This window comes from Carassius gibelio, chromosome B23 (assembly GCF_023724105.1).
Source record: "Carassius gibelio isolate Cgi1373 ecotype wild population from Czech Republic chromosome B23, carGib1.2-hapl.c, whole genome shotgun sequence".
Taxonomy (NCBI): Eukaryota; Metazoa; Chordata; class Actinopteri; order Cypriniformes; family Cyprinidae; genus Carassius; species Carassius gibelio.
In genome coordinates this window covers 20,844,062-20,869,461 of record NC_068418.1, presented here as the reverse complement: position 1 = coordinate 20,869,461, position 25,400 = coordinate 20,844,062, and the positions used below count along the sequence as shown (strand labels likewise).

General features: G+C 36.5%; 1 protein-coding gene and 1 long non-coding RNA gene across 3 annotated transcripts in view; one reads left to right on the top strand and one right to left on the bottom strand.

Moving 5' to 3' along the window:
* Positions 1–25,400, bottom strand: part of LOC128011493 (plexin-A1) — a 200,632-nt gene that overhangs the window by 121,288 nt on the left and 53,944 nt on the right. The window lies entirely within an intron of this gene.
* On the top strand, positions 7,610–19,506 carry LOC128011507 (uncharacterized). Its single transcript, XR_008182576.1, has 2 exons — positions 7,610–8,351; positions 16,662–19,506. It is a non-coding gene; the product is annotated as an uncharacterized LOC128011507 (long non-coding RNA).

Sequence of the window (25,400 nt, the reverse complement as noted above, 5' to 3'; positions counted from 1 at the left end):
AAATAAAAAGAAAACAATTGACTTCCATAGCAGGAAAATAAATACTATGGAAGTCATAGGACCATCAATTTTGATATATATGTATATATTCTTCCAAATATCATCTTCCTCTTTTTTTAAAGTTATTTTTATACATTTTTATTTATATAGGACAGTGGATAGATGACAGGAAATTATTCGGAGAGAGGGGAGTGTGATCGGCAAAGGACCTCGAGACGGGAATCGAACTCGGGTCACCGTGAGTGCAGTTGCGCTATACGTTGGCTATTGGCGCCAAACTAAATATTTTCTTTCATGTTCAACATAAGAAAGAAAAGTATGAAATGACATGAGGATGAGTAAATGACAACTAAATTTTCATTTTTGCGTGAACTATCCCTTTAAAAAGATGTCATTCCAAACCTTTGTGACTATATATCTTCAACTAAACCAATTGAAGATATAGATTTGTTTTGGAGCCAATTGACCTCCATTGTATAGACCACACGACTCAAGACATTTCTAAAAATACCATAGAAAATTATCACAAATTTAAGTTATTAGGGTGAACTATCCCTTTTGCTGATTTAGAACCTCCTTTCAATTAACTTGGACCTACTAGAAACAAGCTCTCATAACCCAAAACACAATTTAAATGGGATCTTAAGCATTTAATAACACGGTGGGGACTTCTGTATGGCCAAACACTTTAATTTTACTTGAAATAAGTTAAAAATCAAGCTTTACCTACAACTTAACCTCAAAGTCAACAGAGGTGCCAGCATGAATGCCAAAGCAGAGAGACTTGAGTGTTAGCATCTTGAAACATACCTCAGAAATGCGATGAATTTCTTCATTGCTTGGTATTCAGTAAGTGTCTGAGCATCATTACCAATTGAGGTGGGCACTCACGGCCTGCAGCTACAGGATAAACACAGCGGGGTGGGGTTACGCTCTACAGCCTCCGAATATTGAAGGTGTCAATGCAATGCTGCGACCCAGCAGACGGGCTTCTTATGCACGAATCAGTGATATTCCTCAAACGAGGGGATGAGCATGTCTGCGTTTGCATATGTCAACAGAGCAAATTCTCCATCTCCTTTACTCTGGTTTCTCAGGCTTAAGCAATAACCAACAGGCTTAATCGCACTGGAGGTAATAAATGTGAATGTTTACATTCTGTCTGCCGTAGTATCCATACAATCCCACCGTTCCTTTCAACCATGGGAACACAACAGGTCTTCATTAAAAGAATTACTGTGGCGGACATTGACACACAAACACACACTTTGCCTGGAGCAGGACACAAGCCGCGTTTCCTCCACGTTGGTTGTGACATATCATAGCTCGGCAGCTGCAATCGTGCTGCTTGAAGAGTCTGTGACACCAGTGTTGATTTCCCACAATCGCTATTCAGGAAGCAATGCCTGTGTGCTCGGCAAAGTCAGACCAGGCCTAATGAGACCGCGGGAGCTGTGTGACTGACACGAGCACTTCAGCATGCTGTCATGTGTTTATTAAAGCATGATGAGGGTCGCTGAGGCTGTCATCTTTAAAGGGGCCATACCATGGAATAAAAGCTCTTTTAAAATAAGCGTTTTTGGACATACACTAACGGAATACACATGGAAAGCTCTCTCCTTGGTGTAAACTAATGCTGCTTTCAAGTCCTCCTGGGAAGGTCCTATTTACAAGGAAGTCGTAATTACGATGTGATGTGCATTCGAGTGAATTTAGTTGGAATAAAATGGACTCGCCGGGCAATTTCATATTTGTCCTTCTGTTTCTCACTTTTTGACAGACACAGGAAGCTTTTAGCACCGGCGCAATAAAAAGAGAAGCAAAGGATGTGCATTATGTGTGTAATTGATGCTTTATGTTGTCTATCATTCTCATACCGGGAATTATGGGTAACACAGTTTTGTTGCGCAAGCCTGTCGCCTCATAAACCAGCTAAATTACAGTAGTAGAATTTATTGTCGTTCTTCACTGGTTCCTCACAGTGTAATTATGAACAATTAGCCACAAGCGTGACACACCTCCACCTCGAAACGTCAAGACTCACTTGTACATGACCTGCAATGGGGTTTTTACTTTTATAAATATTCAAAAATCATCAGGCTATGACATCAAACATTAAAGTATAAACACAAGACTGCACAAGTTTACATAATTATGGCAATTAAGCATTTTGCAACACCTACCAGAGTAAAATACATCATTGCACTGATGTTAGCAGGAAATCTTTGTAAAATACGTCAATCTTAAAGGTATAGTAGATTTAAAAATATTTCGTAACTATGAGATTCAAACATAATCTTACATTAATTGTAATTAAGAATTATTTATAAAAGATATAAAAACATAAAACAAATATATTTCTAGGAATACTGAAATTCAATTATTTAATATATATTTAATAATTATTACATTTCACCTGTGTATATAAAACAAAATAATAAAAAAATATTATTAATGCTGTATAATAAATATTGTATACATAGTTTTCTGCATATTAGATATTACCAGTAATCAATAACTATATGAATTCATATAAAATATGAATATGTGTATATGTGTCTTTCTACCTGAATATTAGAAAATTACAATAAAAAAAATCTTATTAACTATCGCCATAATTCATAACAGTTTCAAACGTTTTAGAATAAGAAACTGAGTGAAAAAAGCAAAACAGGAAAATAAATATGTATCACATAAGCTATGTAATAAATATTGTGTATATAATTGTCAGAATATATATATTATGTTCCGTATATTTAATATTACTTGTACTTTGTATATTATACTGTTATATAGTATAAATAAAAATGCAACAAGACGGTATAAAAGGCAATGCTATAAAGCGTTTTCTGAACTTTCCAAACATAGTGTTACTTTATCCCAAAAAGTTTTTTTTTTTTTTTTCCTGTTTGCAGTTGACTACATATAATAAATAAACTCTCATTCTTAATAAAACCCCATTTGACCATGAAACAAGGAAGAGTAAAACTGAGATAGATGGGCAGGGATATGAGTGGGAGTGTTTGAGAAAAAGAGAGAGAGAGAAAGGTAGTTAAATGAGCGACTTGGGCGCTGAAAGATGGTACACAGCCGCAAGGAGGACCAGGAAATGTGTAGTTCACCCAGAGGTTGAACACCTCATAGCTGAATGAGACCGAACATAGCCTAGTGAGAGTAAATACTGCTGGCAGAGACAGAGAGAGGAACATCGATTAACTAATTTTAGGAGACACTCGTGAACAGATGCGACTAATGTTAAAAGGCACAAGAATTACAATTATTAGCATCGGTCTGAAGGTCTCCTCTGGCAGTTTATATCTTCCCTGACAATCCCAATGACAATCCCGGTCCGTTTCAAGAGCAAAAGAGTGAACTAAATTTCAAGCTGCTGTCCTAACTTTGATGAATGATTCCTTTGAGAGGTCACCCCCCTGACTGGACTCGCTTTGAACCTACGCTCTCTCACCTGGGGCTTAAAACTAATCCAAACCTAAGCCCTCTGGATGTCTCGATGGCCTCTACAGAAGAACGCTTTGAGGAGGATTCCATTCAAAGTGTGCTCAGTTCATCCCACACTTCACTCAAGACTCTCAACAGCATGTAGACCTTCACAGTTGGACCGGGAGAGCGGGAAGAGGAGGAGGATGAGGAGGTGGGAGTTGTTTGCTAGCACTCTCCTAACACAAGCCACAATCACTCCAAAAACTCTCAAAACAGCCCTCGATGGGACACAATTCTCCTGCCAGTGAGTGCCTGCCAATATGCCTGAGCCTTGAGCCTGTGCCACGGCGGTGAATAGATGGCACTGTGCATGCATAAGCTCTCACAGGTACAGGCCGCTGGGCAAGAAATATATGGCATGGCACAGAAGGTCACCGTCCAGATGGGGACTTATTTTCGAACATTTAATAAAGAAGGATTTGTGATAGAGGAAAATTAATGAGGGAGTGTTTCGAGTTAGGTGAAAAGCTCAGTTTATGTGGTGAGCATGACTATTACTATTACTAAAAAGTGAATGCATCTTGGCAACAGCATAGCAATTCCCTAGCAACAACTCTAAACCCATTGCAACCAAACAGCAATCCACTAACAACCAGTAAATCATCTTAGCAAGCACACTGTGCAATGCACTAACAAGTGAAAACAGCCAGTTAGACTGAAGTTGATATTTCGTATACAGCTACATGGACCACAGTTTTGGACCAATGGGATTTTATTTGGGGGCTACTTATCTTATTACTGGTAGAGCAGTTACACACGTAGCATACTGTAGAATCAGGTTCCTCAGTTCTCATTAGAATCAAAAAATAAACATCCATCCAATTTTATCTCAGTGTTTCCCTTGAGAACCTCTTCCTCCGTGGGTGTTGGCGTTTCTAGTGCCTGTTTGAGCAGCTCCAGTCACAAGACATCGCAGCTCGGCTAGGGAAATATTTGAGGAGCGCTATATCGCCTGCAGAGCTAAAGAAATGATGAACTCTCCCCTAAATCCTAATGATCTCCTAGTGAGAGAAAAGAGAAACAAACCAGAAGAAAGAAGATTACCAAGAGGAAGATGTCAATTGTTTCCTCTAGACACCAATGAGATGAAATGGAGAGGAATATTGCTAATGTATCCAGATTTCTCGATGATTCTCCTGCGAAAAGAACTTATATATGGCTTGTCTAGTTTCTTAAACTGTGTTCAGATGCCAAAGTCTACAGTCAAAAATATGATTTCAATAGGAACTCAAACATTTCTCATTAAATTTTCTTAGCTATGCTAGATAAGTTAATGTTTTAGCAGTATTTATTCCTCCATTTCTCCTTAAATACAATTTTAGGAGAAACATTTGTTCCCTAAATTAAACGAATGACATTAACAATAAAGATATCAACTGTTTCTTCTAGACACCAATGAGATCTGCGAGAAAAACATACATGTAACTCCTCTACAGTTTCAGAAGAGATCTCAAACTGGGCTCAGATGCCAAAATCTACAATCAAAAGTCTGATTTCAAAATTAACTTAAACAATTTTCATTAAGTTCCCTGAACTGAGGTTATATTTCTCAGTTTCTCTTCAAATATCATTTAAGGAGAAACATCTAAACCCCTAATTAAAAAATAAATGGGAACCTGTTGATAACTTGTAAACATTAAAGCTACTTTAACCCAATTTAAAGTCTCCAATTAACAAGTGCTGGTTTACCTACCTTACAAAAGGTTTAAAACTTGTCTGTTTGCTAAAGTTCAACAGAATATTGTAACTGCATGAATATGTGAAAGAGGAGAGGAGATTAGAGGAATACATTAAGTCAAACCACGTCCTGGAGTCAACAGGCTTGTGCCGCGCTGGTATTTCCTGCTGTAGCTCAAAGACGCCAGACAACTGGGACCAGCATGATGGGGAACAGCAGGACCGGGATAAAGAGGATAGGGAATATCACAACATATTCAAACACACACAGTGCGCATGCGGATTGACCTTTAAGACAACATCTGGGCCGCACTGTTTATTGGCCTGACATTGTTTTTCCCACATGGATTGTGAGCTAATCTGTTTGGTAAACTCCATCGTGATCCGTCAATACTCTCAAAGATCAGAACCCGCTCCTGGTGCCTGACCTGGTATCAGTGCTCCTATAATATTAGAGTCATCTTGTCTTTGCTCCCCTGTATTAAGACAGACTGATCTCTGACCAGTGTTAGTTCCCTCCCTTTTATTGCTTGAACTAACGTGAACTAAAACCAGGAAGCACCGGTATCTGCAGCAAACTTTTCCTTTGCTTTTAAAAACTGCAGACGTGGAAATGTCAAGAGTGCTAATACTCTTGCGTATATTGCAAACTAATCTGCAAGCCACGATCCCATTGCATCTAATTATGTGCTTTTTTTTAAAACACTTAACATTTTCTGTTTAATCTAGGCTGTATTTCATGTGGCAAACATCTATGAAACCTCCTTTATATAAGAGCTGTTGGTTAGCAGTTAGCACCATACTGAGCTTTGGAGTTCACATGGGAGATGTAGGTTCAAATCTGGCTCTGGTAATTTCTCCATGCAATTCACCACAATTTTATCTAACCTTGTCCTCTTGTTACCTTAATGTTGATAAAAGTTGGATAAAGACCAAAATATAAAGACATATAAATATTTTTACATTCCCATAGTTTTTAACTTTCACTGACTTTAAATGACTATTCCAGTCCAGTTTATTTCTGTGATCTTTTTTATTGAACATTACAAAGTAGGTATGTTTGAATTGTTTTTTTTGTTTGTTTTTGGTGGGGGGAATCTATTGAAAATTCTGCAGACTGGATTTAGGCAATCTGTTAAATTAGAGAGAATTAGAAACCGATCACTTATCATTAACTGAAAACATAACCAATCCAAAACTTGTCAAAAAAGCAAGCATTAAAATGAATGACAGTTCTGCAGAAATGCACAGATTTCAGAAGTTGCAGATTTGATTTTGTGCGGGCTTATCTATGGGCACTGATGTGTGCTGGATGTCTGTTCTTACTGTTAAACATTAAAGAACTCCCTTTACACACGTGCATGCTTACACACATATAAACCCAGAGCAATAGTGCAGCATACAGCCAGAGTCATCAGAAAAGTGCCTATCAGGAGCACTCAGCTGCCACAGTTCTCCAGGAGGGGACATCGTGTCCAGGCACATCAGCATTTTTTTAAATGCTGGAATGATGGGAGACCAATAAAACAGCAAAAACACATGAAAGCAAACACAGAAGAAGGAAGGATGTTACATATCTGAACAGAACATTAGCATACTGTTTAGATTTGTGCAATGCACTACTAAATATTCTCATTTTGATGAACCTATATAAATTCTTAAATCTTAAAATTGATCTATGCTTTTTTCAGTTGATGAATGAACAAACGGTAATAATTTTTTTTTTCTTAAAAAGTCTTAGCCTTCTTGTGAATTTTATTATGAAATTCAAACAACAAATATCATTTTGGCGTTCTTTAATACAGCGTGACAGATTTCTGTAAAAGCAGGCACCAGTACATAGCGCACATTACCCGATCATTTCTTTCTCTTTACTACCAGTTACTGCACAAAATAAACATTAATGAACATCAGAAGGTATGTTGCAAGAAGCAGTACAACTTATCTTATTACAAAATGTATCATATTGTATCTCCAAGTCTCCAAATGTAACCATGCAAAGACATCTGTGAAACTTGTATAGACCTATGTCACATTTACCTCAGAAAAGCCGTTCAAAACAAACTTCAAAGGTAGATTCAGCTCAAAATAAATCTAGAACGGAGCATTTTGGAATTTTGTGTACTATATTACAGTCATTATATTTTTAAAACTGTTCTTCAATATTTAATGTTTGTCTGAATAAATCTGTTAAAGGTTCATACTTCAGCAAGGTACAGGTAGCCTACATCATTAAAAAGGTCATATGTGCAATTTAAATGTTTGGTTCCAAACACATTGGTACAATACTACATTATTGTAAAGTTTACAGCGTAAGTTTTTGTTGTTGCTGTTGTTGTTGTTGTTTACTATAAACAGTATGTAAAACAGTGAAATATAGTGCATTATATTATAATTTATTATAACAATAAACGTCAGTGTGTGAAAGCACCATCTTATACATAAAACAGGAAGTGTTGCTTGGGATTTAAACCCAGTCACTAGTTTGATTTAGCTAATACTTTATTTTATTTCAGTACCACATTTGTTTGGGTTAGTATGTCACATGTATGAACAAGGATCTTCATTTAGGTCAAAAGAAGAGATACCGCTTGAGTTCAAAACACTGACAAACAGGAAGTGAAACGTGTGACCTGAACTTAAACTCACCCCTTAAATGACTAAACAAGAACCAGCTGGTCTTAATACATCTAATCTGGATGTAATACCATTAACTGAGGTAATAAAAAAACAATAGGGATAAAAACTTTCACAACCATGAATAATGCAATAAAGCTCTCAGTGGTTCTCTGGGGTATAAGCATAGTTATAATGGCAGTGTTTGATCTCGCCTGGCAGTACCAGTATGGGGGAGGCTGGGTGGATAATTAGTGCCAGGCACAGTCATCTTATCTAGGTTAGCGACTCAGACTAATCCGCCAACACGAGCACTACCATGCCCTGCATTCCAGCGCACAGCCTCCATTCCGCACGGAGCAGTTCAAGGGCCGATACCACCCAAAGAGACATCTCACCCCCTTACTGACATTTCTACTGGAGCCACTGAAGTTTAAGAGCAGCCCACAGATGTCAGCCATTACACAGATGCAGGAGTGAAAAAGGGTCACGCACATGGACGATGTTAACCGAACCACAAAGCGCATTAAAATGCAACTTTGGTTTGAAGTGATGAGGTAAGCGACATGTTTTTACCCAATAGTTTAATCTGGAACTCTTGATGTAATTTATCAATCAATCAAAAAAAAAAAAAAAAAGAAAATTTGGACTGTCAAACGATTTCTATTAAATTTTAATTTATTTAATTATGTGATATCCTGGTTGATTAATCAGATGAATGGCATTTAATCACATACATCAATATTGCTGTAAAAAGGCCCTACATTTAGAGAATTATACAACTTTTTTGGTATTTGTCTGTATTTTTGGTCCAGATGAGTAAAAGTGACTTTATAATAAAAATATAATTTATAAGATTCACCAGACTGAAAAATATGTAATAGTATAATAGAGACCGTTTTCTCTCATAAACTGCTAGTAAATTACAAATTTTTAACATTGAAAATTCAAAATTAGACATTTAGAATTTTTTAAGTAAAAAGACTAAAATATGTTTAAAATGTTGAAGTATAAAGATCTTATCAAACATATTTGAATCTTACAACAATATGTATATTTTTTTCTGTTTAAAAGTTCAGGGTCAAAAAGGTTTTTTTTTTTTAAAGAAATTTATTTAGCTACAATGCATTAAATTAATCAAAAGTACAGTAAAGAAATTTAAAACCTACAAAGGACTTCCGTTTCAAATAAATGTTCTTTTGAGCTTTCTTTTGAGCTTTCTGTAAATTAATCTTACTTACCCCAAGCTTATGAATGGTCTTATATTTAAAGACTATTATTAGTAATAGTTATTGTTAGACTTTAAAATGGTAGACTTTAGGAAAAAATAAATAAGTATTTAATTATGTAAAAATATAATACAATAAAACAACTGATATTTTAAGTTGTGACCTATCAGTTTATCACATCCCAGTCTCATTCCTTCTTTGTTCTCCGTAAACAGTTTCTAGGCAAGTTACTTGTTCTGTCAATAAAAGAAAAGAAAATACATTTCCTTTAAAACAAATATACGAAATCATGCCACGTCTACAATGGGGGACTTTTCTGTCACTCTCAGTTGCCCCTTCTCACCAAAGACCAGCCAGAGGAAGTTGGCTTTCAGGAAACAGGAAGTTGATTAGGTCGGAGGGTCAAAGGGTGATGTCCGATGGCTTTAGAGGAAGCAGTGTGGAAATGTCAGAGGAATGAATTACAGACGGTGCACTCGTACAGACGTTTATGAGCCCTTGACGCTCTCGGCATCTAACAAACGCTAGCGCAACCCCAGTCGAGAACAATGCACGTCGTCTCCTGTCAGTGTGGCATCTCAGAAATGCTAATGAAATTCTGACAAACAGCAGACAAAAGAGAGAGAGGCGATCCCACTGACAAAGCAATCACATTCAATAAAACCTCCTTTTTAGTCTGTCATTTCTTGCCTGGTTTCTTTATGAATACTCAAACAGAATGAACTGATGTTATGCATACACGGAACGACAAATGTTTGAAGAAAAGGATAAAAAAGGAGGAAGATGGCAAAAAGATAACCTACATCATCTTTCTTTCCTCAACTCTTTGGAGCTTCCACAAGGGGCGGATGAAAAGAGACTCAAAACGATTTAGCCATAGTGTAAAAACAAGCTCCAATTAGCTAATAAAACCTGACAATTAGCCAGCGCGTGATTCAGCCGCCAACAAAACAATGCAGAACGTCTACACGGAACACCTGAGGCTGGCACAAACAAAAGACGTTCCATATCTTCCATTTTGTCACCTTTTTTATCTATCCTCCTCCACCTTACCCATTTTACCATCTTGTTTATCTTTCTTCATCACATCCTAACGCAGCTCTCCTTTCATCGCTATTTCTGAAGCCTTCAGCGCAAAACAAGAGATTTATTTCACCAAAACAAACAAACAAATAAAAGTGTTCTTCCACAGCAAAGCAATGAATGCTAAATGTTTACACAAGTACTATAGATTTCTGACATTATACCATGATAATGCTATTGTTTGAAAGCTAATAAGATGATTAATATGGATTTCTATTTAATACAATGGAGCAGGGGTTTTCAAACTGTGGTCTTTAGAAAAGTTTTTTTTTTTTTTTTTTTGAATAAATTGAATAATAATAATTACATAAAAAAATATATATTATTATTATTATTATTATTATTATTATTATTCTTTAATTCAACAAACCACGGAATTGAGATTATCCACATGTATTTTATACTATTTTTTAATAATAATAATAATAACAACAATAACCAATAACTTATTGTTGGTTTTTTTTATTACTTTTTTTATTTACATTTTTTTTAAGAATACTAATATCAACAAATATTGGAATTATTAATTAATATTCAATTAATAGCCATTGTTTAATGTTTTTATTTAGATGTATGTAAGAGTACTCTAAATATTACTTTTTGTCATAGCTCTAAATGGATGTTTCCCCATAAAAATATATATCTGCTTTTAACCAAAAAAAATTCATAATATAAATACATAAATATGGTACAGATATTATTAAAAAGCAGCTGGTCACAGCACATTTTGCGTCATAGCTGTTATTATGCCATGTAGTTTAGCACAGCTGGAACCCAACTACACAATCAGAATTCAAGGAAATGTAATATTCATTTTTAACAAAGTACTTTGACATTTCCGAACAGAGTATGGGAGTGGGGAATTACAGGATTAGGTATGAATCCAAAGAAATGTTATGGAACCAGAACTGTTTGTTCTTAATAAATAACTATGGCATCTCTAACCAGGGAATGTAAGCAAGTGAGGAATTATAGAACGCTTTGGGCAGAAACTGCTTTCACTCATATACTGTACTCTCTGATAGCATCACTGTATGTACGATACAACTCTTTACCTCTATGAAAGAAAAAGCTACAGCAATAATACACACAAGATTCAGATAAAACACAAGTGAGCAGACTCATCCAGATTTGATTTGACGCAGGTCACCACGGAAGCACAGCATGCTCAGTCATTCCAGCTTCATTCCAAAACATCTAAAGCCGCCAGGACCAAAATCCACCCTGGAAGCCTGGGGGGGCCTCATATTCCCATAACTCAACTCCAGTGGGGTCTGGCTCAGGTCTTCCCCCATTAAAAAGACCTAGGAGTCCATTTAAAGAATGACAGGGTGAATGGAGCGAGTCTCATGACTTTTTTGATGGTGGCCTTAATTTCTTGCATCGGCGTTCTGGAGCTTTCCATTATTCCTGCCTGACGGGGGATAACGGCAGGCACTCCACTCTGTAACAAGCTCCTTGACCTTTCCCTTGCGGGGATGGAGGATTCTGCCCCACTAACGGCTCCGTACAACCGAATGCTTGCTGAGACCCACTGTAATAATATTTGGCTTGATATGTGGGAAGGTGAGAAGAAAGCTAACATTGTCTTAGCAGCATTCAGTTTAGTCCAGCTTATACCACAAGACCATGAGGGCAATCATTAAAGGGATAGTTCACTCAACGATTTTAAATAATTTACTCAGCCTCACATCTTTTGTGGAAAATAAAGATGATATTTAGAGCAGATTGTCCAAGCATCTCTTCGCAATGAAAGTGAATGGTGACCACCACAGCTGTCGAGAAAGAGTTCCTCACATAAGTTATTGCATGGCTTTAGAAGACTTTGAACACAGCGCATAAGTCATTTGGAAGACTTTTATGATTCTTTCATGGTGCTTTCATGGTCTACTTTAATTATATGGAATAGAACAGCACAAACATTCATCAAACCATCTCCTTTTGCATTTCATGGAAGAAAGTAAGAAATACAGATTTGGAATGACAAGCGAATGAGTAAAATATTTTTAGATTTCTGGTGAATGATCTTTTAAGTTAGAAAAAACTTGATATATGAATATATATAACTATTCACACTATTGTTGTACTTCCATAAACAGCTTGTGGACCATCTACTTCTGCATTATCAGGGTCCAAAATTAATACTCTGCATGTGCCAAATTAGAGTAAAATTGGCTTTGGCGAGGACATAAAACTGAGTTACTCGCCAGCTGGCTGACAACTTTATTAAGAGCTGCAACATGATGCTGGACTTAAGTCGAACTGTATAAATGCTAGTCTGACCCTCACTGGTGTACATGAGAACCATTCAAATCAAATACCAAAAATGTCGGCTGAAGAACACATCTGCTGCAAATCCTCTTCTAGTGACTTTTATCTTTTGGAAAAATGCAGCATCAGAAGTTTAACTAAGATGTCAAAACAAGTTTTTTTCCAGAACTCCATGTGGTGCCACATATGTGGAATGTTCCTCGCATTAAGCAACCATAATGAAAATATGTGGAACAAAATCATGAGATGAAGTGTGGCTTAACTGAAAGATGAATACTGGCCCATTGTAAGATGGAACTGGAACTGAGTCACACAAAAAAAAAAAACATTCTTTAAATGTTAAAAACAAAATTAAAAGTTGTTGCTGTTAAATATATTTTTATAATAATAAAAATAATAATGACAATTGTTGTTGTGTATTATATTTGTATTTTTTGTTATTATATTAGTTATTGTTGTTACATTTAATACATTTTGATATAAAATCTAAATTGTATATACATATTTTTTGAATAATTTAATTATTATTATTATTATAAATATACTTTGATGTCCAACAACAATATTTATGGTCTTTTTTTATATATTCAGTTATTTGATCTTTCAAACATGTTGTCTCAGGCTTGTAAGATTATTTATAAAGACAAAAAAGCATTTCTAGCATTTGTTTTACAGGTGTTCAAATATAAATCCAAAATTCAAATGCTTACAGAGAAAGGTGTATAAAACGTGGTAAATTATGTTCATCCCATAATGAGAGAACATATGACTTTTGTGAGCGGTGGCCAAACAAAAAGAGTCACCCAGTAGCAGAAGCCTCCAGATTTGCAACACTGTAATTAACTGCGAAAGATGGCAAATAAACCAATCAAAGTTTCCTATTGGTTTCCAATAAGCAATTCAGACCTCTTTGTATAAATTGCATGGGAGTGAATGAGTGTCTGGATCATGTCAGACAATCAATCATGTTACCTTTAGCAAAGCCAGATAAGAGAGTTACGCAAAAAAGAATCTATCTGACACCAGACACAACAACAGGTGATGCAACTTTATCAAATCTAACATTTACATACTTCATGCCAGAGATATTATCATTGCTCACCTTCAACTTGTCTAACTGTGTCTTGATTTTAAAATAACATCTTGACGCACCAATACAACCGAGCTTTGCTGTTTTCTGAAAAACAACATGGTTTTAAGACTAAATGATGCAACGGCAAACAAAGCAGTAGTTAAGGATGGCAAATCTCAATTGCCCAAAGTCTCCAAGGAAAACAAAATGTTATCTCAGTTTATTTAACAAGGGGCCAACAACCACAATCACTCCACCTACCCACCTCATGACACTAACAAAACAGCTGATCTGAAATAGCTTAAATACATTACGTTCACATAACAGTGCTGTGCAACGACTTTAATTAAACTAAATGTTTGCTATAATTCACTTGAACCAGTAAAATGTTTCTCTTTGTTCAGATTTGAGTCAAATCGATTCCAAAGCGACATGATGAAGTACAAATTCTCCATTGAGAAGCCTGTTCAGCAAAAGATGCATTACTGTAGCACATGTAATTGTGACGCAACCTCCAGTAAACAGACCCTGCTTGCACAGACACAAATGTATTCTTGGAAGAAGAAAAAAAGAAAGAAAGAAAAGGAAAAAGCATCGTTGAACACTGAGAATTGATTATTACATCTATTGATTGACTTCCCGTAGGAGATAGATGAATTCATCAAGGCCACACTGATCATCAGCTGTCTCTGACCTTACAGAAAACAAAATTAGTTCAGTTAATATTAACCACAACCCCTTGAATAACTAAAGATACGTTTGTAACCGTTCACACTCAACTATAAAGTGCATAACCAAAATATATATTTTTAAAGTTACCTTGAAAATCTTTGACACTTGTCACTAAAATGCAAGGAGGAAAGCATAACAATAAAAGGCCTTGCTGTTGTTGTCAAATGCATTACTTTTTTGTGGTTAATCATATTATAAGTAGTAGTAGAATAAAAAAAAATACACAATATTAAACTGTAAAAAAAATTATTAAAATATACTGGATATGCTGATAAGAATTAATTTATTAATTTAGTTTCTAAATCACAAATGATGACAATGTATTTCCATATTAAATATTTTAACTACAGTGTTTTTCTTTCATTTTCCCAGACTGCAGCCATCAATAGTAACACATCGGTGAAGCAAAGCTGATGGCTATTTGAAAAAATGTGCTTTAATGCGCTTGTTTGATAACTTGTGGTTAAAGCGCCACTCAGCATTCAAAGCTGCAAATGCACTTTGCAGACACAGCGCCGGCAATACTCACGGCGGCAGAACCATCATTTTGGCTGGCCACCTACTGTATCTAGATAACACTTACATGCTAAATCAATCAGTTCACAACTAGGTAGCATACATATTTAAAACAAAACAAGAGGTAAATTCAATCAAATTTAATTTGTCTAGTATTTTCTTACTAGAAGTTTGACACAAACTTACAAAACAAAAAATGTTTTTTTTTTTCTCCATTTAAGCAAACTGGATTTCTATTTAAAGGACAAGAAAATAGCTGCCTTGTGCATTAGCAAGATGGCTGCTGAGTCACTTGCTTTAAAATGGAATTTGGTACCAAATTAACTATCCAACAGCCTAAGAAATGCAAAACAGTATTTACATGCACAAATAATCAGAAGTTTTGTCAGCGGCTGTTGTGGAAACATGCAAAAGTGACGTTGGGTCATATTGAGACTTCAGCTTGAATGTTTTATGTACTTGTTGGAGCCAAAGTGACTGTCAGTCCTTGTTAAATTTGCGCTGAAGCAGCAATGTATCTTGAGGATATTTTTCTGTGCAGTGTGTGAGAATGTAAACGGACAGTAGGACAACCCTGTTTAAACAATCCTCCCGCAGGCCGTTATACGTCTAGCTCTTTGGCAGCACGAGTGTACGTGTGCGACTGAGTAAAGAATATAAAAGAGAATACATATTAAATGCATTAATGAGTCTGTACGTGTGCACGACCATGTGTCTCACTGCAGGCCATCTTGGCTATCCAGGGCTGCGAAAATGACCTCATTAAATATCATTGCATTAAGCCAATTTTATGAATTTAACATAGTCCCTGGACCATTGTTTGCCTGCAAATTAGATTAAAGCAACATTCTCTTTTCTGTTTGGGGTCTTTCAATTATTTTTGGAGGGCATTGCAGGCAGGGAACCTAATGAGCTGAGACAGCTTTCCTCCTTTCGACTGTGTCTACAAAAGGTCTGAGCCAATTAACAAACAGCTCCTCCCCATCAAGACAACATGACTTCCAGGAACAGCGGCTGTTAACATCACAGATCTCTCTGGCTAGATTACCACCGGAGGACATTTGGATGGTCTCACACAAACACTATCAAAGGAGATCAACGCAGGTTTTTTTAGTAACAGCTGTGGTGTTGGGGAAGCTACTTTGAAACATCCCAGGTTATAAGCTACTTCAAGTAGTTAAACAACTGTTAAAGAAAAAAACTGTCAAGGTAACTATCCAAAGAACTACAATTAAATGTATTTTAGCCAACCAAATAACTCAGTAGAGCTGTGCAAAGGGTAGACTGTGTCAACGTATAAAGTACACATAGTTAGTTACTGCTAACAGCTAATTTTGAGAGAGTCCAGGCCTTTAAACCAGGCTAGCTCATAGTGTACACAGTCCTTAAACAGTACATGTGTGTATAACGTGTGTCAATGAATGCATGCATGAAACTACCTGTGTGTGCACATGCATGTATGTGTTACCTCAGGGACTAGGACCGGAATGTCATTTTAATGAATGCAAGGCTTGGGTTAGGCTGAGTAACTGAGGCCCTTGAGGCTTCAGGGTGACACAGAGAAACATTCAGGACGACAGTAAATGCAAAACAGCCAAACTCAAGGGCATAATAAAGAGAAGCAGGCCTGTTACCGTATTTTTACCACTTTTTTTTATCATCTCCCCGCAGACTTTCCTGTGGCCCTGCCTAGTAAGCACACATATGTTGTCAATATGTTAGCTGAATGCTATTTTGATGTACCAAAAGTCAAGTTTGAATGAACAGACACTCATTGTCAGTCAATGTCAGTCTCATTAAATTATGTTTTTTTTAATGCCCAAGTGGTGTGTATACATAGCTTATCAATTGAATCCGATCTGAATGTAAGGAACAGCTACTGATAAATCTAATAATTCATTTTTAAATTGCTCACATAACACTCTTCATTCTGATGATTGTGTGTATCTGTGTGTTGGATGCAGGTCTCAAGGGTTGTTGCATAACCTAAAAAGGTGCTAACTGAAACAAAGCCAAGCATCTTGTGTCATTGAAGGTTCTACTGGACTTAAATCTGAAGAAAAAAAAGAAAAAAGTAAAAATAACAGAACAATAGCCCACAAGCAAGCTGTAGGTCGGTCAGCACAAACCCAAAGTCCATCCAAATGGCCCACGCGAAAAATAAATCACACCAGGAGGGATTCATCCAAGAGGAGGAGAACCTAGCACAAAATCTCCACATCTCCACGTGAGTCAGGCGCTGGGCTGGCCAGATCTGCGATGAAGGGTTATGAGTGTGGACACAGGCCCAATGACTGTCTGCCAAACTCTATCTCCACCGAAAAGATAAGACCAGGCGAGAAAAGAAGAGAACAGAGAAGATGAACCAAGAGGGAAGAAGAGAAGAGGAATGAAGAGACAAGAACTGAAAGATTGAAAATAAGAGAAAAATTGAGAAAGAAAGAAAAAGTAGAGAACTGATAGGAAGATGAAAAACAAAAAAATATATATGAAGTCTTCAGATGCAAAAACCAAGTCCATGTGAGATTTTTCCTAATTTGTTTTCAGGATTTTTATCAGGCTCCAGTGTTCAGGTTCAATTATTTCACTGTAATAGCTATTAATCAATTATTGAATGCTCTATTAAAAAAAAATGCAATGATATTTTCATAGCAGCCTGTTAAAATAGCTCATTTGAAAGAAAAATCCATTTTATTTGAAAGAGTCCTCATATATAAAAAGAAAGGGGATAAAGAAAAATGAGAAGATACAAAATAAAAGAACAAAGAAAAAAAGGATAGGATGAGAAATTGAAAAATAAACAAGAAAAGAAAATGAAAAAGACATTAGAAAAGTAAAAGAAATGAGAAATTTATAAGAAAATAACAAAAAGAAAGGAGGAGAAACAGAAAAGAAAACAAAAGAAAATGTAAACCAAATAACAAACAATAACAGAGCTGAGAAATCAGAAAATAGAACAGGTGACGGGAAGAGACAAGGAATGTGAAAAAAGTAAAGGAAAACAGTAGGAAACAGAAGAAGAGAAGAGATTAAAGAGGAGGAGAGCCAATATATAAGAACAGAAGAATAAAAAAAGAAAAAGAAAAAAAATGGAAAGTGGAAAACTGTGGAGCCCAAAAAAAGAGAAGAGACGTGAAGTTAACAGATGAGGGACAAAGAGAGAAGAGTTCACTAAAGAGTTGAGAAGAAAACAGGAAAGAAGAGAGCAGACAATACAGTATCTAATGATCCTGATTAACTATGACAGCGTTGAAATCACTGATGGGTGTTGCTCATGACATTCCTGCAATTAAAGCGGCAGTAAAGTGACGTTATGAAGACCCGAAGGCGTGTGACATCAGAAGTGGAGACCATCCAAGACACGCCAAGACATTCAGGGCCGGGCACAGAATGACATCAGCGCCAAGTGTGTCTCGAACATGGGCCATGCATCAGCTGCAAACAGAGCCCGCTGTGATCGATCTCCTCAGGGACGTCTGCGAAAGGGATGAAAACTAACCCACCCATCCATCCATCCCCCACCAAGCCCTGCACTCCTCAGCACACTGTAGACATAAATATCACTTCCTTTCTCTTCTGTCAAGGTCAGTTCTCCCTACCTTTGAAATCAACACCATCCAGGGAGAGAGGAAATACTCAGTGGCCTGTTTAAATCGAACGCCAGATCATGATAACAATATGGACCGAGAGGAGATGCAAAATGGGTTTATGCACCATCAGCAGAAAACAGAACACTTCCGTCCCAGCCGGATGGGTCCTTCGTTTGCCATCCCGCCAGATATTCGAGAACGTGGTTTGATTTTGAAGTTATACTGTAGATTTAAAGCAGTATTACCAGAATGTTGCGTTCTGTTCTGTTACAGTAAATGCTGGCAGTCGGTAGAAGATGACACTTCTTTTTCTGCTGAACTCAAGTAATTCAATATTTTAACAACAGTTTATCTAACAAAGCTAGGTTTCACAAATTACTGTTTTGTTTAATGTGATTCTTATGAAGCAGTTCTTCTTCACAAATCACTCTCAATACTTTATCAGTGCAAACAGTTTATCCCGATTTATGAATAAATAGAATCAGTTCTTTTTAGTAAATTAAAGACATACTCTGCAGCCTTTGTTCCAATTCATGAAAAATATTATTAATATATCTGGACCCTGGATCACAAAACCAGTCTTAAGTCGCTGGGGTGTATTTGTAGCAACAGCCAAAAATACGTTGTGTGGGTCAAAATCATACATTTTTCTTTTATGCCAAAAATCATTAGGATATTGAGAAAAGATCATGTTCCATAAAGATATTTTGTAAATTTCCTGCTGCAACTATATCAAAAATTCAATTTTGATTAGTAATCTGCATTGCCAAGAATTCATTTGGACAATTTTAAAGTTGATTTTCTCAGTATTTAGATTTTTTTGCACCCTAGATTCCAGATTTTCAAATAGTTGTATCTCAGCCAAATATTGTCCGATCTTAATAAACCATACATCAATGGAAAGCTTATTTATGATTTGAACAAATAAGTGATTCATTTCAGTCAATCAAAAACACACAGTGCCATTAGTGTAGCCTGATTCATGAAAAAAATAACTTTTACGATCCAATTATTGTAATTAAATCGGAAAAAGATACCGATACTGATTTGTATCGTCCTTCACAACTGTCTTTTATAATTTACAGCATTAGCAGAGTGAAACATGTTTAAAACAAAGATTGCAGGAGAATATTTTTTGTCTTCAGTTTTCATCTTCCAAATTTAATGTTTACTTTGAAGTGTAACTTCCCATTTCTTTATAATAAAAATGTACTAGCCATTTCTGTGACAACACTGTTTCTATACCAAATTTTTAGATGTTAGCTATTATTGAATATAACACACCCAAACTGATTGGAATTGAAGCGAATTGAATCAAAATCAGTATCGTGTCAAGAGCTTGTGAATCAGAATCAAATAAGATAACTATCCATATTCAGCCCATCTTGTGACAGCATAAAAATACTGAATCACATTTCTGTGGAAGTACAAAAGTACAAAGACTCGTTAGCACATTGTATTTAAAAGTGAAGTCAATAAATTAGTGTGAACATGGACCAGATCTGAGTAAGGTTGCAGTTCTCCCAACTGGGAATCGTAAGAACAAACACCATTTTAGTGAACAAAGTGTATCTACAGAGCAACAGTACCGCAGAAACCAACTGGCTGCTAATGCAGCGAGGAGACAATCAAGAGGGTGTGTAAGCACCATCTGAACTACCTGAGGGGATCGCAAACAAGCTCTCACAGCCTCTGTGAAGAGAACGTTTGATCTTTATCAGGTCTACAGACAGAGAGAACTCCTGTATGAGTGCTTGACTGGGTCATGCTAGAGGCCCTTAACAGATGTGGAGAGGACTGAGGAATCTGATTAAAGTAATCTGACAAGACAGGCCTCCCAGTCCCCGTCAGCAGCTCATGGGAATAAAACCCTATGGCCTTCTGTTGCACGAGTATGTGCGTTTGTGTTTACATGCCTGTGTGTGTGTTTCCCACCTTTGCATCAGCCATCGAAGCAACAGTAACATGATTGTGACTCAGTCAGACGCCACTGGGATCTTGACCCTCGAGGACTTTCGGCCTTAGTAAGAGTAACAACCGAGGGAGGACAGAGAGTGTATTGTGTGAATGTGTGTTCCAGTGGCACAGAATCAAAAATAAAACCCTGAGTATCTTAAAAAATGTCAATATTTCAATCAATCTTGCACTCGAGCTAACATGAACAATACAAATAAATTAGCTTTTACAACATTTCTACTGAAATAAATGATACAGGGAAATAGCAGATGTGGAGTGATTAAAGTATTTTTAATCATGAGTTTTAATATTAATGAAATAATATTATTTAATGAATGTGAAGTCCATGAGCAGGAACAAGCACTACAAATAAGGAAGTTGGTAAATCAGAGGTTCAAACATACAGACACACTACCCACATACTGCATAAACGATAAGCAGATACTTTTTGTTTTATGGCGCTTGGCTAAACAAACACATCTACACCTTCGCGACTGTTTTGTGAGATGTCCTATTTTCCTCTAGCCACTATTAAAAATGCCTCGGGGTTCCGCGACTGAACCTGGCAAAGAAGAGAGATGCTCTTTCAGGACAAAGAAAATCGTTATTGTGTGGGTCGATACATCGGTGGAACGGCTCGTGAAGAGAAACTACCTCAGAGAAACCACAGCGGAGTTTCACAGTTACTGCTACATTCCCCTCAATAATGGAGGAGAAAGAAAAGGCGGCTAATCAAGCAGGTAAATAAGCTTTTAGTCTGTAAGACTCTTGGAGCTTAAACTCAACACCCGCTCCGAGCACAAAGCATCAGTGCCGAAGTATCGCTCTCTGAAATCTGCAATTAACAATTATATACTGCACAGTAATATCTGCTGAGGGCATTAGAAGATGGATGGGCTGATGGAATAGAAACAGTTAGACCAGAGAGAGATAAATACAATCTTAAAATCGATAAGGAAAGGAAAACGATAATAAATAGAATGAACAACAAATAGATGGAACATTGAGTATAACTATTGATCAATATATCAATGATAAATACAATAAATAATAGATAGAATGATACAGAATAATAAATATAACAGCTGATAAATAGTATTTGAGAAATGATAAACAGATCAAATGATAGAACGATAGAAAGAACAATAAATACAATCAATGATAAAACAATAGATAGACAGAATGATAGCTTGATAGCTAGACAGATAGAATGACAGAATGAAAGATGGATAGAATGATCAAGTAACTCCTAGATAGCTAGAATGATAGAGTAATATAACAATAGACAGAATGATAGAATAGCTAGAACGACAGAATGACAGATAGAACGGTAGATAGAACAATATTAGGATAGAACGATAGATAGAATGATTGATAGATTTAACGACAGACATACAGACAGACAGAGAGAAAGAAAGACAGAGAGATGGGTCGAATTGTAATCAATAAAAAAATAAAAATAAAGGACAGAACATGACTAAAAAATAAAGGCGAGAATGAAAAAAAATAAAGGACAGACTGTGGGCGGCAAAACAAGTACGCTCTGCATTTGCTCCGAGTGAGTGAATCAGGCCTAAATCACTGTGGATAAAAACATCTGCTAAATAACTACTTACTAAGATACCTCCCTCTTACAGAAGCGCACTCATGTAAACACACAATACTGTACATACTCAAAGAAAGACAGGGATGTTTAAAGCAACAGATACACAGACAAAAGAGACAAAGCAAAAGATAGAAAGGACCAAAGAAAACCAGCTAAAGTAAGAATGCCTCCGCTGGTGGCATTCAATCAACACGACATTATGCAAATATGCACAGTCGTAATGTGCTGCGAATAATTTGGCAGCATTGTAAACAGTAATCACGTTTAAGAATGAGCGAAAAATAAAATAACAGTATTTATATCAGAGTGATGCCTAATCCGATAAGCCCTCTTCATTTACTCAGTCAGAGCACTAAACATGTTTCCAAAGAACACAAAGGAGACGCTAACACATCGCTTCTATTTCCGTGCAGCTAAGATGGAGATAAAGAGACATTTATCACTTTTATTGTGGTTGTCTACTCGCTATAATTAATAGCAGATGATAATTTGATATTTTTTTCGTCTTTCATTTCTTCTTCTGACAGCTTTCGGCACAGAGTAAAACTGAGATGAGGATTCTGTACCTTTGAGGCACAACACAGGGTGTGTACCAAGTGTCTGTGTAAAAGCGCAAGTGTGTGCGCTGAACACACAAGCCAACAAGCACCTCAGTCCAAACTGAACTCCAAGGATTTATGCTGTCAATGCATCTGTGACAGCAAATAATAACAAAGAAAAATGCACTGTACATACAGAATTACAGCGAGTGAGAGAGGCAGAGAAATTATGGCAAACCTGGCAGGGAAATTCTTTAATGCTACCTGGGAACAGCGATTAGCGCTAGTGCCAACAACCAAAAGCATCCTTTTAATATCCAAGGTTAATTTCCTCTGCAGGTGACTGTCCAATCATTAGTAGGCTTTACAATGAAAGCAGTAAGGGGGGAGGGGGTGTTAAAATTTTAATTTGGTACATCTATTATTAACAAAATGCTTACAGATTTGCGTAATGTTACATCCATGCCTATAAGAGTCTGTAGATTATCGTATCTGTAATTTAAGAGAACAAATTAGACCTAAAAAAACTTACTTCTACACATGATCACAAAGAACAAACCACAGATGTTTTTAATAGAGCCTGACCGTTATATAATTTTGCCAATATTATCGGCCGACATGAGCCTGTCACCCATATATCAGTATCAGCGATTATACCTTAGATAAGATTTTTATTTTTTTTTACAGAACATATAATGCAGATATAATTGACAGTAAGTGCGAAGGGAACTTCACATTAAATTGCCCCATGATTCCAGCTCCAAGGGAACGTACAAGTTACATTCAAAGGGCATTAAAGGGTAGCACTTTATTTTACAGTCCTGTACCTCATGTACATACTATGTACTTATTATAGTAATTACAATAACTATGTTGTAACGATTCACTAAATCTATGAATGAATGTTCCGAAGTGAAATAAAATTCAATGGAATAAAGTTGAATGGAATTGAATTGAAGTCGAATAAACTTCAACTTTACTGTTCAGTGCACTGATGTCAGACTCATTTTGGATAATAAAGTTTATTGTTAAATTGTTAAATGCCCTTCCTCCATTACATATCTCTGTCACATCATTCATGTTTGATCACCACTTTTGAGTAATCATTGCAAAATGAAAATAAATACTGTATTATATATATAGTACCAGTCAAATGTTTGGACACACGAATGGGAAAGTGTCAAAAATGTTGACTGTTACTGTACTAAAATATACACAAGGAATATCGGCCGATATATCAGCTTTTTTTTACTCCCTAATATCGGTCTGGCTCTAGTTTATACGAAACAGTTTAAGGCAGGGGTTCTCAAACTTCTCCATGAAGTACCCCCAGCACTGCACATTTTGTATGTCTCCCTACAGTATATCTGGCACACCCACTTCAGGTCTTGCAGTCTCCACTAATGAGCTGATGAGTTGAATCAGGTGTAAAAGATAAGGAGACATAGAAAATGACTCAAGCAGCTGCAATGTCAACAATGTCTCGCAGTCAATCCCGATGCTCTGTGTTTGGATGTAAGACTGAACATAAGAGTCTTCATTTTCTCCCAACATCTGAGCTGCTGAGGACACTGTGTATTTCTTTCATTTTTCAAGGTAATACGCCTCAAAATCTACCTGAATACGTGTATCACTCCAGACTTCTTTGTAAATGTCATTATAGTGCTTAGTGTTATATCCATATTTGTGTGAGTACACTAAGATTTTTTTTAACTGATCAGTGGTGTGCTTGTGAGATTAATTTGCTCCATTCATAGCGCGAGATTTGTTCGGTAGCACGGCTCAGTTAATTGATCCGCACCGATGACAGGCCTGCGCGACATGAGCGCTGTAACATTGTGCTGTTTCGTTCCACTTTCAGTGCATTTGGCTTCCCAACTGTACCGCTAAATGTCCATTTATGTTGCTTCTACTGGCTGTTTATTGCTTTAGATACGCAAATGAAGCTATGATAATACTTTTTGTGTGCAAAACAAAAATGAATTTGTTCAAAAATGATTCTCTTCCATGTAAGTCTCCACTACTCATTCACGAGAGTACCACAATGCATGAATAAAGATGCTATTTTCGTTTATTTTGCACAAAAAGTTTATAAAATCTTTATAAAACTACGGTTGAACCACTGATATCACATGGACTATTTTAATGATCTCCTTTCTACCTTTCTGGGTCTTGAATGTGGTATTTCTGTTGCTGTCTATGCAGGGTCAGAAAGCTCTAGGATTTCACCAAAAATATCTTAATTTGTGTTCTGAAGATAAAACATGTCTTACGGGTTTAAAACGACATGAGGGTAAGTATATTATTGACAGAATTTCATTTTGGCTGAACTATCCCTTTAATAAGGCTTCTGTACATGAATAGTGAAGGATGGAGAGATTCATTTAACTGGGAATGAGAGGCAGGAGTTGACAAGATAGAGTTGGTGATTTGACTGATTGTGGCATCATCAGAACTGATGCCAGGCCCAACAGACACGGAGTGGTTTAGTGTCAAATGTGACAATCTACACTGAGTGAACCTTCTCAAACTGTCAGCCTGGACTTGATCCAATTAAGAGGTTAAACAAAGAGGCCACACACATGAAGCCTGTGGCTTTCAGAAAAAGAAAGAAAGTGAAAGAAAAGTGTCCCTGCCAAAAGACCTGCTGGTTTGTTTCTAGTGAAATACTTTTGAGGTTGGTCAACTAAGGTAGTTTTGCGGTTGAGTTACACCCATGATGAGGACAAGTATCCAAAACACAAAAATGGTAAATAGTTGTAGGGAAGGCAAAAAGAAAACTCATTGGAACCACTGCTTTACAGTGTTCTTGAGGTACCAAACCAGAAATAAACTTAATTTCTGACCATGTTCCTCCACTTTTTTGCATTATTGACACACTGTTTTCCTAATGAATTTTGTTCAGTTGCTTTGACGCAATGTATATTGTTTAAGGCGCTATATAAATAAAGTGGCCAGTATCATTAGTAAATCTATGGTATATGCTTTAATGCTCCCTGCATAGTTAAGATG